General features: G+C 39.9%; 1 long non-coding RNA gene and 1 other non-coding gene across 7 annotated transcripts in view; one reads left to right on the top strand and one right to left on the bottom strand.

The window, feature by feature from the left end:
• Positions 1–9,605: 9,605 nt before the first annotated feature.
• LOC109246169 (uncharacterized) overlaps positions 9,606–14,165 on the bottom strand; it is a 73,045-nt gene continuing 68,485 nt past the window's right edge. For all 6 annotated transcript variants that reach the window (XR_008418881.1, XR_008418880.1, XR_008418874.1 and 3 more), the window contains one exon: positions 9,606–10,469. This is a non-coding gene — a long non-coding RNA (uncharacterized LOC109246169). The remainder of the gene's footprint in view (positions 10,470–14,165) is intronic.
• Positions 13,106–13,212, top strand: LOC128775947 (U6 spliceosomal RNA). The gene has a single exon (XR_008420925.1). It is a non-coding gene; the product is annotated as a U6 spliceosomal RNA (small nuclear RNA).

The raw sequence follows: 14,165 nt of genomic DNA, 5'->3' as shown, positions 1-14,165 counted from the left end.
GCCATGTGACTACCTGACTTGAGATCCTTCCAGTAAGGGAGGAGAGTGAGTGCTCACATCTGACATGGGAACGAGCTTCATGTTGATGTATCACCATCATCTTGAGGGTTCATGTTTCTTCTGAAATTCCTATACATTACCATCCACTGCACACAAACATCCCAAACCTCCTAGTATTTTAGATGTTTTTCCTCTGTGCCTACAGTAATATTCAGGGAAGAGGTAGATATAAAACCCCCTCTGCTTCCCTGATTCGTGCACCTTGTTTAATTTTTGGCGCTTCCATTTATGGCAGATATTCAATTATTAGCCTTGATCTTCTGTCTTCTCTTTAGGATTGATCCAAATGATAGCTCTCTACAAATGATAGAAACTGAAAAATTGAAGGAAAAGTAAACTCTGAGTTTACTGTTTATAATAAACCTTAGAAACTGAGTTTTGTCTCAACTTCCAGAAGCCTAAGTGAGAATTGTTTTTTACCATTCAGCCATTTTGGCAGACTTAAGGATGTAGTTTTGATAAGTTTGGAATCTATTTAAAGCTCATGGATCTAAATGTGTTTACTCTTGGAGAAAATAATAGTGGCTTTTAATGTGTAGTAGAACAATCTTTAGCATACCTAAAGAGCCAAGAGAGCCATTTGGAAATAAATATCTTACCTACATATAAAACATTTTTGATTGATTGGGGACAAATTATTAAACGATGTGCCAATTAATGACCTTCAAAAACATGTCGGTTAAAGAGTGAAGGGAGGAAAGTCCTTGTAAAGCATAAACAGTAGAGAAATCCCTACTTGGCTCACACCACATCTGGTCAGATTCACCTTTTCTTACGAAATGTTAGGGTTCTTTGTAATATAATAAATTAGATTTTGTGAATATTTAAACCAAGATAGGAAACACACTGGTATATGAAACTCATGTATCCCTTGTGGAGGGTAGATCAGAAGCTAAGCTACGAAAACTCAGCATTTCCATCCCGAAAAATGCCTGTGTGTTTAAGAAGCACATCATTCTGTTGAATGACTGGTTCAAAATAACTGAACCATCATCCCCCCTCAATTTTGTTTCCTATGAAATTGTGCATATTAAGCCTCGTTGGATTCAGCATTCTGAAGGAAGCAAGAACACAAACTCTGACAGACATTCATCACAATCTCAGTAATCTCGAAGAGAAGAAACAAAAGCATTTACAAAGCAGAAATGTTCTAAACTGAGGAGCTCTGCTAAGCACTTGGCCACTGGAATATCACCTAGGAATTCGGTTACTGCTCCCAGTCCAATAGTTCTGGAACAACTGCTGACAACATCCACGGCATTCTTTTTGTCACTCCCTGAACTCCTAAGAAGCTCATTCCATATTTCCCAGTATGAGAAACCAAAACACTTAATGATATTGAAAGCTCAGCGCTAAAAGTCCCAGTGTTAGGGGCTACAGTTCCCATCTGTATTTCTGTGGATTTACAAGCAAAGTTGAAAAGCAGTAGAGTGTAGTGCTTAAGGGAGACTCTGGAGCCAGAGGGCTCCAATCCTGGTTCTTCTACTAGGGCAAGTTGTTGTTTTTCTTCTCTTTGCCTTCTTTTTCTCATCTAGAAAGTGGGGATAATAACTAAAACAACATCAAGGGTCGTTTTGAGAATTAAGTGAGTTAACATATGTAAAAGCTTAGATTAGTATCTTATATGTGGTGAACTTTCTATGGATGCTATTCCTATCCATGATAAGCTGAAAAATATCCTGCAAAGATATCAGGCCTTAGATCCTGCACACTTGAATATTACTTTATATGCAAATGATATGATTAAGTTAAGGATCTTGAGATGGAGAGAAGTCTCCTAAATTATCCAAATAGGCCCTAAATGCAATCACATGTATCCTTAAAGAGAGAGGCAGAGGGAGACTTCACATACACAGAAGAGGAAGAGGCAATGTGATCATGGAGGCAGAGATTGGAGCAAAGCAGCCTAAGTCACAGAATGCCAGCAGCCACCAAAAGCTGGAAGAGACAGCGAATGGATTCTCCCCTAGAGCCCCCAAGGGGAGCACATTCTTAGGACATCTTACTCTCACCCCAGACCTAATTTCAGACTTCTGGCCTGAAGAGTTGTGACAGAACATACTTCTGTTTTTTTAAGCCCCTGTTTGTGGTAATTTGTCAAAGAAACCATAGAAAACTAAGACCCTATCACAAATTTAATAGATGAAATTAATGGCCCAACTTTTCACCTCTCCCTGGATCCATGATCTTCACCATGTAACTTTGCAGTTTTCCCACTAGAGACAGAATGCACTTCCTCAGCCCAGTGGTGTGACTTTTTTTGTCAATAAAATGTGGGTGGGGGTGACAGTATGTAGGCTCCAAGCCCAGGCATTCAGAGGCATTCCCGTTTCCACCTTCCTGCATTGCTATTCTGCTGGAACTGTGAAATGGTTGTGTCTCAGATGGCCCAGTAGTAACAGACTACATGTGAAGTGAACCCAGAACCTACAGCCAAACTCAGGCAGGTTCAGACACACACCAGTGAAAATAAGTGATTTTGCAATTGTTTGATATGCAGCGACAACCGACTGCTGCAGCTATTATTGTGATGTTTGTGTGATATATTACAGGCACAAAATTAACGGGTTTTTGTTAATATCTGCTATTTCTCTGGACAGCGTAGTGGGTTAGAGTGGGATTACATCACTCAACCAGAAATTGTATGCGTAATCTAAGCCATCCATCCCACAAAGACAAAATAAAATGAATAAGAGCACATCTATTGCTACTTCTTGGAAAGAGGCGCAAATAGCTTAGCAACTGCTAACTCCATTTACCAAAGCCAACACTAGACACAACTGTGAAGGAGGCTCTGTGTGTTTTCTTGGTATTCCATTCACCACATTCCACCTCCACTAAAAACTAATTTTTCTCGTGTTCCTTCCTAAGATAAAAGCACAATGAAATATCATGGCAAAGAACGATCACTTTAAATTTTTTGGCCTTGAAGATAGTAGCATAGTGGTTGTGATGCTTAACTTTATGTGTCAGCTTAGCTTGGCTGCAGCACCCGAGTTATTTCATCAAACACTAATCCCAGTGTTGCTGTGACAGTATTTTGTAAGTGTGTTTAACATCTACAATCAGTTGACTTTAAATTAAGGAGATTAGCCTCAATGAAATGTGTGGGCCTCATCTGAGCAGTTGAAGAGCACGACAAAAACTGAGGTTTCCCGGAGGAGAAGAAATTCTGCCTCAAGACTACAGCATCAATGCCTTCCAAGTTTCCAACCTGCCAGCTTGACCTACACATTTTATGCTTGCCAATTCCCAAAATCACATGAGCCAATTATGTAAGAGATACTTACTATATGTAAGAGATGTATTTCAAGGATATATATACATACATAAACACTTATAATATATATGTGTATATATGTGCATATACATATATATACATGTGTATACATATGTGTATGCACATATATAAACATAAATATACATATCTTTTTTTATTCTGTTTCTTTGGAGAACCCTGACATTACACCATACAAATTATGCAGTGGTACAATTTGTGGAAATGGAAAGGGAGCTGCCCTGAGGAAGGAAGATGATTTCAGTTTTGAGCCAATGCAAAAAAAAAAAAAAAAAAAAAAAAGTCATACCCCCTCCAGGTCTCCACCACCACCACCCCCACTCCCTAACACTTCCAGGTCTCACAACTTCCTTTCTATTCTTCTTTCCCACTAGCAGACCTGAAGTTCCACTCACTGAAACAAAATGAGGAGTGGGCGTAAATGCTTTTAAGCTGAACCCTCTCTTGCTGTGGTCAGAATGTGTTTGGGATTGTAGAAACTTTGAAAATCTGGTAAAGCCAGGGGATAATATCCCAGAAAAAAAATGCATGTAATGACAGTTTCACAACCTGTTACTTCTAGAGTAACAGAAATGCTTCACTCAAGTCTATTAAAACAATGTCTTAGTTCTGCATTAACTGTAAAATATACTATCTAATTGCTAGGAAGTCCCATGATCTCTGCTTTGTAAGCAGTGCATAGACTCTCAGAGTCACAGTGGATCTTAAAGTTCCCCCTGTCCAGCTTCCTATCTCATTCCTGAACCCCTTCCGTAACAGCATCAATCAGTGCCTATCCAGCATCGACTTAATGACTTTAGTAATAGGAAACGCATTCTCTTTCAACACGAGCCATTCTGCTCTCAGGTCAGTTCTGACTTAAATTTCCAAGATAACTTGCTCCAACTCCCACTCCTTTTCCAGTCCCACCCTGTGGTATAACAACAGAACATCTTGAATCATTCAGTTCACGTGGCCACTATTGCAGCATTTATTCTGCCAAGTCTTTCACTCTTTCCATCGTCAGCTTAGGATTGCCAATGTATTTAAGTTATATTCCACCTCTTTCATGCATTCTCAGTAACATTATTTTCTCCTTGAAGAATGTTGATATTTTGTACCTTTATGTACTTTATAACAAATACTTAGCCTGGGTGACAGAATAAACTTTTATTATTTACACGCTACTTGATTAAGTTACTATAAGAAGCCAGAAAAAGTTTGCTGAGAGGCAAATGTGGGCATTAAGGAGAGATAGTGGGGGCAAGCAAGAGCTTGGTGTCACTTTAAACCTTATGCATATATGTTGGTGTTTTCTCAGTCGACATAAAGGCAAGCCATGGAATAGCTAGATGTACAGCTATTTGACCATACTAAAAATCACCCTAAAACTTCACTTATTATTCAGATGAATCAAACTAAAGTCATATTCCTCTGGAAAGTAAGCTGCCATCTTCCTTCTCTCTTCAAGCTTCCAGAGATTTATTCATATTTGAATTGACTTATGAAATGTCGATAAGGCAAAAATATCTTGAAAACTATCCTTCTGTAATCTTCAACCAAGGCAGAGCCAAACATTCCCATAATTATGTAAAGTATGAAGCCCTTCTTGCATAGAGCACACAATAATCCCCCAAGCTCGTAAAGATGGTGTTCTATTTTATTTCTGACAGATTATTTCAGAATATTGAAGCAGATCTCTTTTAAAGGAACACAGAAATACTGGTGAATATACTCTTGCTAGAAATTCCTTTTTCAAATCAAACTCTAAATATCTTCAGACTCATGTGAACATTAGTATATAATGAAGCCTACCCTCACTGCAGCCTAACTAACCTGGGCTGCTTCACTAGAATGCTTCTGAACTCATTTTTTATTAGAATATACCAATAGGAGAATGGTTAAATAAATTGATATTCCCATATGATGGAATTATGCAGCCATTAAAGGTGAAGCTTATAGATTCTGGTTTGAAAGGTACCAAGCTTTCTTTGTCTTATCTAAAATATCTTAAAATATTCACAAAAAGAGGGGGAGTCTAAAACCCAAAACACTCTAAATTAGAGCTTGATGGTACTATATTGACCAAATCTGGAATGAATTTACTAACTGTGAAGAAAACAGAACTAGATTAAAAAGAATAATCATGGACTACTTATGCCCTGCTGCTCATTCACTTGCCTACCTGAAAGTAAGTAAAAAGACCCTTCATCTCCATTTCCACAGCGTATGCACGGACACGCAGACACACACACACACACACACACACACACACACACACACTTACTTTGGGTTGAATAAGTAATTGAATGAAGCACATTTGCTGGGAATGATGACATAATCAGTTTGGTTTTTTTAAGTTTATTTATTTATTTTGAGAGAGAGAGAGAGAGAGAGACAGAGTGGGGAAGGGGTAGAGAGAGGGAGAGAGACAGAGATCCCAAGCAGGCCCTGCGCTAACAGGGCACTGACTTGGGGCTCAGACCCACAAACCATGAGATCATGACCTGAGCCGAAAACAAGAGTTGGGTGCTTAACTGACTGAGCCGCTCAGGTGCCCCAGGTATATTCAGTTTTAAGTAAGTTGAGTTTCGCATGCCGAATTGAGATATCCAATAGCCAATTGCATGTATTAAATCCTTTCAGTCTAGCGATAGACTTGAGATTTTTCTGCATGTGAGAGGTAATTGAAATACCAGGAAAGAATGGATTTTCCCAGAGAGAGCAGAAAGGGATGAGAACCCAGAGCAAAAACACAAAGCAGAGATTGAGATTGAGAAAGGGTGGCCAGGAAGGCAGAAGAGTAGTCAAGTACTAGAAGCCAGAGGGAGAGGATGTTTAAAAGGAAGAAAACTATCCACAGGCCAAGTGTTCTGAGAAGTCAAGTAAGATACAAACTATCAATATCCATTGGGTTTCTTGATGAGAAGAGGGTCGTTACTGGCATCAGACAGACTTTTTCAGTGGGTTTATGGGGACCGAAGCCATACAATAGTGGTTTAAGAAGCGAGTGGGAGGTGTTGAAGTATAAACACAGAATAAGGACAACACTTTCCAGAGGCTGCAATGAATAATGGAATGAATAATCTTTATACATCAATCTCTTTCACAGCCTAAAATGTCATTAGAATACATTCTTAGAATTTCTAGGTCAAAGGATAGACATATTTTAAAAACTTATGATAGAGAATGCCAAATTGTCCCCCCTACTATTAACCTTTAAAACAGTTCCCAAGTTTATCCTTCAATCATTGATTTAAGCCAGTCCCTTCCCCTTGTTGCCTTTAATATCAAAACATCACCTGTGTACAACATTCAGAAAGGATGACTTTCAGGCACTGCAGGAGTATAAATCATTGAAATGTGAGGTACTTCATTCGTGCCTTCAGTATATGTGTATGGAGAGCCTAGTAGGCGGCAGAGGGTGAGAGGATATTAGGTAAACACAAAGAACGAGTGCTTTTAGTGGATAAGAGGAACATTTAACCCATAGTTACACCTATAACCATAATATTGCAATTGTGTTAAGTGTCAATAAGAAAAATACTATGACAGAGGAGCATAATCTTGTCTAGGGGTCAGGAAACAGTCTGGGGAAATGAAGGATGGGTAGAAGTTGGCCAGGGTGTTGGATTATCTGTAGTCAATTCAACCTAGCCACCGCCTCTTCTATTGCAATTTCACTGCTTAGCAGAATGAGGAACTACATTTCCCAGAATCTTCTTCCTTTGGGGGACCCAGTTTAGAGTTAGACAATAAATGGAAGGCAGAGAAGAAGAGAAAGAGGAGAAAGTGGTGTTCTCCAGTGGCAGGTGCAAAGATTCATGGCCAGACTGCAGAGAGGAGGTTTGCAGAGGATTTGAGGTGAGCTCCTGCAAGTCATTTGCTTCCGTGCAATCTAGGCAGCTGTAAAGGTTAGCGGCAACCTGCTAGAAGTTAGTGCTACAGGCTGAACTCAGTGAGATTGAGCCTAAGCCCTCTCCGGGGCATGTAAACCCCTCATACCTTGTAGGAGAAGAAATGTTTCAGGTGGAAAGAATAACGTATTAAGAAGATCCTGAAGGGGGCGCCTGGGTGGCTCAGTCGGTTGGGCGTCCGACTTCAGCTCAGGTCACGATCTCGCGGTCCGTGAGTTCGAGCCCCGCGTCGGGCTCTGGGCTGATGGCTCAGAGCCTGGAGCCTGTTTCCGATTCTGTGTCTCCCTCTCTCTCTGCCCCTCCCCCGTTCGTGCTCTGTCTCTCTCTGTCCCAAAAATAAATAAACGTTAAAAAAAAATTAAAAAAAAAAAAAAAAGAAGATCCTGAAGTGAGAAGACACTTGGCATCTTCTGCAAGAGCCACTGTGGCTGGAGTCCAGTGAGTGAGATTGACGGGTGGGAGCAGTGGAGTCTGATTATTCAGGAAACGATGGGAAGAACCCTTAGCCCCCTATCTAGCAGGAATGGTAGTAACTTGAACAAATACAACTTTAAAAGATTTAGGATAGCTTTTCTTTAACCAGAAAATCCCATCAAGCAGAAAACCCCATTATCCAAACATTGGATTTGTAGCAGATACTTTACTCTTGAATTTTCATATTTGTCTTTTCATAATTTAGTAATTTTAATATTTTTAGTCACATTAAAGGATCCTAAAGACATTTAATAACTCCTTAAAGATATTTTGCTTCCTTCCTTCAGTTCATGCTTAGCCTTTCTCTTCCTGATCAATCCATTAACAAATATTTATTGAGCAGCTTCTTTGCACAAAGCATGAGATAGACACTGTGGGATTACAGCTCATAGAAGACGAGGGGAAAAAATCATTAAACAGTTGAAAACCAACGTAAGAGAGTGTTCAGTTCATAGCTCTAGTCTAAAGAATGCCTCTTTCAATAATTCATATGCTCGTTTAATCTGTATGAATAAACGTAAGCAAGTGTACGGTGATGGCCGCATGCTACGTCCTCAACCTGCAGTGTTCTGCTCCCCCTTTGTTTGTAGAACTCCTAAGCATTCTTCAAGATGCAATTCAACTGTCACCCCTGGGATCTTTCCTGACTTGCCCAGGCTGTCGCATCTCCTTCCTCTGTAGTCACAAAGCCACTTGTATTTACCTCTACTACAGTCCTCAGCACATGTTCTTACAACTTCATGTTTGCCCTATACATTTCTATCCAATGGCAGCAGAATAATATTCCTCATTATGACATCCCCACCTATAATATTGCCTAACACATGTTTGCATTAATGCATTCATTTGGTGGACAGATTCAGACTCACTTGGCAAGAATATTTTCCCCTTCGAAAACAATGTGCCTTTGGGGGTACTATGGACTTTCGTTTCCAGAAAGGCTTATCTGATTTCTTTTCTCTTGAGGATTTTGGCATTTTCTGCTTCAATCAGATCTTTTGAATTATTTTGCTGTCTTCATGGGAGCTCAGTCCTTTTGCTTATTGACTGCCATCTTGTATTTCTGGCCCATGATTGACAGAGCAACTGGAATCTACGAGCAGAAAATCAATAATGCAAGGCCTTCAGACAGTCCACTGATGCTCTTGAAGAAACTGGTTTCCTGGTCTCAGTGGCAGTCACTGATCAGAAAATGTAAAACTAGCGAGCCATGAATAGAAACAATGTAAAGTCAGCCGCACTGTTTCTTTGCATGAGAGGGTTTTTATATTGGTTTCCTGTGTTTAAATTCTGTGATGTTTCTCAGACCCTAGAGGGGGATGAAAAACGGGTGGATGGAAAAGAAAGGGAGAGGGAAGAGAGCACTGAGGGAAAATTGTGAAGTGTGCAGATTTGTATTCATTTGTTTTCTCATTGCCACACTAACCTTCACCAGTCCTTAAGCTTTAGGGATCCTAAATGTAAATTTGTTCTTTAACATAACATTTTCCTTGTTCAAGTATAAGTGACACTCGAGTAGACATGAAAGATTCGAGACTTATTACTTGCAAGTTAGCATTTTACTGCTAATGTAGTCTGCCACCCTTTACCTCCTAGTTTTATGGTTGTCTAATTATAGCCTGCAGGCCTATGGTGGTCCTTTGCTACTTCAACTGGAATGTAGCTTCCAGTGAATTCTCCCCATTAGGACCTCCCACTGAGTTATTGATTATTAAGGTAATGCACTTTTAGTGTCCTGTCTTTAACATGGAAATGTAAAAATGAATGGCTTGCAATTGGAGGACTAAAAAATGAAGAAGAAGAAAGAAACTTCCCTATGGAGAGTCCTGTATGCTTTTTAGGTTACTGTTAATTCAAAACATTGTCAGACAAAGCAGTTTACCTGTCAAGTGATTATACATAAAAGGCACTTTATTATTATATATTTTAATCTCTAAAGGAAGACACTTTGACATAGAAAAATCTGGCTATTGATATTTAAGAAAGAAGAAAGAGGGAGGAAGTGAAGGGGGAGGGAGGGAGGGAGGGAGGGAGGGAGGAAGGAAAGAAGGAAGGATGCTTGTCAAATTCAATTTTTTTAAGGAAAGAAAGTACAAATATGGCCCCTTTCTAGGCAAAAAAAAAAAAAAGGACAACCTTCATATTAACCATTCTGGTTATGGACATCTTGTCTAAGCTGTAGGAAACAAAAGAGAAAGGGAACTGAAGCCTCTTCATTATTTAGATGGAAAAACATGACTCTAGGTTATATCAAGACCATCCTTTATGAGGATCCTCCATGGGAGCCCACACACAGGATAAATACTGGCAAATGGCATGCAGGAAGTAGAATCTGTTAGATAAATTGTCTGTAGGTGAGGCTTCAGTGATAGAGGTTCCTCTTTCCTCCGTGCAGGGAAGACACCTGCATTTGTAGAGCAGCTCTTCGGTGCTGCTGCCCTCCATTAAAGCCACTGGAGCAGCAACGGCGGTGAGAAAGAACTGGTAGGTGAGTAATAAGGAAAAGAGGATGAATTGGGTGGGTTCCCCCCGAAACTGAGCTTGAACGCCCAGACCAGCACCTTATTTTAGGTGAAAGCAGGAATCAGAAGCTGATAAATTCACTTGACTCTTGGAGAGGAAATGGAATCATCGATCACTTTTTTAACTGCAAAATCTATTGAAAATAGACCCAACAGTCAGTCTCAGAGGTGCTCATGATTAGTTTTTGAGAATTCAGGAATCCTGCTGTCTTCGCATGCCTGAAAAAGATAAAATGCTGTTTGCTTGTGAGTTACATAATGTATTATCTGAAAGCATGCTGAAAATACAAAATGCTATCCAAATGTTAGCTAGTATCTTTTCGTTGTTGTATTTTCTTTCTTGATGAAAGCAGTACCAGTTTGCAAATTTAAGTGAAAAAGCTAAATCTAACCCTCAGAGGCTGGCTGCTGTTCACAGAATGATTGGGTGGAGGCATTTGAATCCTAAATGGTCCAAAGAGGGCCAATTATCATTCGATGAGTATCCTAAGCATTAGTATTATTCATCAGACAGGTTCATCTGTAGATCTTAAAAAACTCTGCCAAATAAGTACCATTAACCCGGCCTCTCTGGATGGGATCTCAGGAGGAGATCTCAAGACATAAAGAGTTTAAGAGACTCAACTTCAGACGTAGAATAAGTTGGGGTTCAGGCATGTGAATCAAACTAAGCCACTGACCTACCAACTAGACTCTGCTTTGCCTCAGAAGCTGGGTACCCGAGAGACCCTTGAAAGCAAATAAGGTGCTAACAGCCATTAATTAACTTAAGGGTGGGTCCTAGTTTAAAGGGAAGGTGCTGGCTTTTTTATTAGCAGAAGGAATGTTTTTAATTGGATTTGATAATAACACCCTCTGAGCCATATAAACCCGGAACCGTTCTTTCGCTATAAATTTAAAATTCCAGACTTGAGTTGCCAAGGAGAAAGGACAATAATAGTACTCTCTTCCCTAAAGGGAAAGCCGAGGCTAAAGTAAAAGAGAATCCTGGAGAGGCTAATTTTGGAGTAGGAGTTGGGTAAGGACCTGGGGTTGGATGTAATTTGCTTAGAGGCTAGGGGGAGTCACAGCCCAAACCCTCCCCTCCCCCAACACTAAGGACCAGACCCACACTTCTGATGAGTTGCAAATGTTTTATAAAGCTTTCTTCTTTTTTTCTTTTAGGATAAGCTTCCTGTCTCATAAAAAAAAAAATCCCCACAAACTTTTAGCTCTCTTTTAAGCAAACTGTCTGTATGCTGTAATTAAGTTTCATTTTTTCACATTGACTCCACCGGATGGAGGGTGCCATAAATCATATGAACAAATGTTCAGCTAAAATCCTCTCTGTAAGCATCATAATTTAAGTGAATTCATTCTCAGTTCATCTCTTGGAGACATGATCTCATAGCATCTGTTCTGGACAAAGATAGCCATCTTTATTACCTGGGAAAACAGCAGTGAGTTTATCCCAGCTTACTTTGGATAGGCCCTTTCCTCATTCATTCATTCATTCATTCAGTGTGTGTGCGTGTATGTGTGTGTGTGTGCATGTGTGTGTGTGTGTCTGTCTGATTAAACAACAACAACAACAACAACAGTGTGGATCAGTTATTGCTTTCCTGAGAAATCACCCCTCTGTTCATGTGTCTGGACACTCACCTAATCAGTGATACATAATCAAATTGCTCTGCCCCTTCTCTGGGCCACACTTACCACTAGCAATGTAGAAAGTTTTGGCTGTTGTCTCCAGGGGGTTCTTCCTCGTGATCTCCTTGTTGTTAGGCAGAATTTCATGAGGGCAGGAGCAAGGTATATAACCTTGCGTGGTAGGAGAATCAGTCCATGATTTTGTTGTGCCCTGTTTTAATTAGTTTGTATTATGAGCACTATCTTAAGATGAAAAATATACTGCACATTGTTGCAGCTTGAGTTGTCAAAAACAGCAGGAGCTATTTGGCCTTAGTTTCGACCTACTTTAAATGCCACTGGAATGTGACCCCTGGAAACACAGCTACTTTTACCCACCAGTTGCCAAGGCTCACTTGGTATTGTTGGTCCACATATTGTTATTGTGATTCAGGTGTGAACTAAGACACCTTAACACACTCTGGTCTTACCACTGTCTATTACCTACCTCTTCACTCTTGTAGATGTTGAGTTTTTAGTTCATAACCTAGGCTGAGACAGGTCTCCTTTGATTCGAGTGTAAGGCTGTGACAGCAACATTTTTCCAAGTACAAAAATGGTATGTAGATCAATTTTTATCTGAGAGAACTCGTTAGGGGATCGAAATACTGAACCAGGATCATCAAAGACTTTGAGAAGCTAGAATGTTGTGCTTACTAACAAGATGGATTTCAACAGGGATAAATGTGAAGGCCTTCATTTATGCTCAATAGACCAGCTGCATAAATACAGAATGAAGGAGGGATGGCTTCAAGATAGTCATGCATGTGTTTTTAAAAGATATAGGCTTTTTAGGTGACAGCAAGATCAACGTGGGTTAATCGTATAGGATGTGGCTGCAAAAACATCTTTTAACAATTTGAGAAGACAACTCTGGAAGTGTGGAATCCGGATCAAGGGAATGATGTGTCTGTGTGCCATACTGTTTATTCTTTAAGAAAGACATTACACAACTGGATTTCATCTGAGAAGTAAGCTGAATGGAAGGGAATTTGAAACTATTTCCTGTAAGTAGCAGCTGAAGAAACATGAAATATTACCCTGATGAGGAAAAGACTTGAAGGATCTATGATTGTTTTCCTCAAATATTTCAAAGGCTCCCTTTGGAAGAAGAACCATCTAGTTCGCTACTGACCAAGAAAGAGAATCGTACTCAGTCTATAGGGTCCTTGCAGAAGCTCATTCCAGTGCTAGCTTTGGTAGCACATACACTAAAATTGGAACTATACAGAGAAGATTAGCATGGCCCCTGCACAAGGATGACACACAAATTCGTGAAGCATTCCATATTTAAAAGAAGAAGAAGAAGAAGAAGAAGAAGAAGAAGCAGCAGCTCATACCAAGGTTTTTATTTGTACTTAAGAAGTCAGTATGGAAATGTACGATCATTTGTTTCATTTAAAGATGATCTCTTCATTGATCAATTTGAGAAATACTTTAACTACATTATCTTGCTTTCTTCTGGTAGGGCAGGCATACAGAGTGAGGCATAAATGATCCGGAGTGCTACATGTGTAGGGAAGTTGTAAGAGACAGCTAGAGAAAAGGGTAAGGGTCCAAAGCAGAGTGTATGGAATGAAACTCTTTCAGGCTGAGTTTTATTTTGTAGGTAATGCAGACAACTAAGGAGAGAAAGGAAGTGTATCACAATGGTCCAGAAGCAGAAAGGACTTTATGAGTCCATATGGGTGGAACATCAGCTTAGACACCTTAGGACTGATGTGGGAAATATTTCCAGGTTGACTCAACCAAGAATTCAGTCTAGGTATTTTTCAGTCTACAGCAAATCTACTGTTAACTAGACACATGGCAAGGGACTGGAAAAGCAGTCCACAAAAAGAGATAGCTAGGTCTCCACAGCCCCCACCTATTTAATTTACTAAAACTTCTGGGGCATGGATTGAAATATCTGCTTTCAACTTATTTGGGTGCCATGTAGCCATAGAATGAGCCAATGACGATGGAACTGACACTATTTGCAAAACTCTGGCTCTCCCTTGACCTTGGGCACACATGTAAAATATATTTACTTAGCACATTTCCCCCCTCTTTAAGGTGAGAACAATCCACATGTCTACCACTAGTTCCTCAGCACAAGTATAAAAAGATAGAGATAATAGGTAGGTTAAGGTATGGCAGCCCTTTTGTTCTTTTATGCTTTCCAGACTTGATGAATAAGGAGGACCCTCTCATCCATCCATGTTTTTTTAATAACCAGTGCTCTGTTTCTTATGCTGTGCTTCACCC

This window comes from Panthera pardus, unplaced genomic scaffold (assembly GCF_024362965.1).
Source record: "Panthera pardus isolate Hobbes unplaced genomic scaffold, ASM2436296v1 HiC_scaffold_11, whole genome shotgun sequence".
NCBI classification, from domain to species: domain Eukaryota; kingdom Metazoa; phylum Chordata; class Mammalia; order Carnivora; family Felidae; genus Panthera; species Panthera pardus.
The sequence above is the reverse complement of the archived record's forward strand: the minus strand, read 5'-3'. Positions and strand labels throughout refer to the sequence as shown.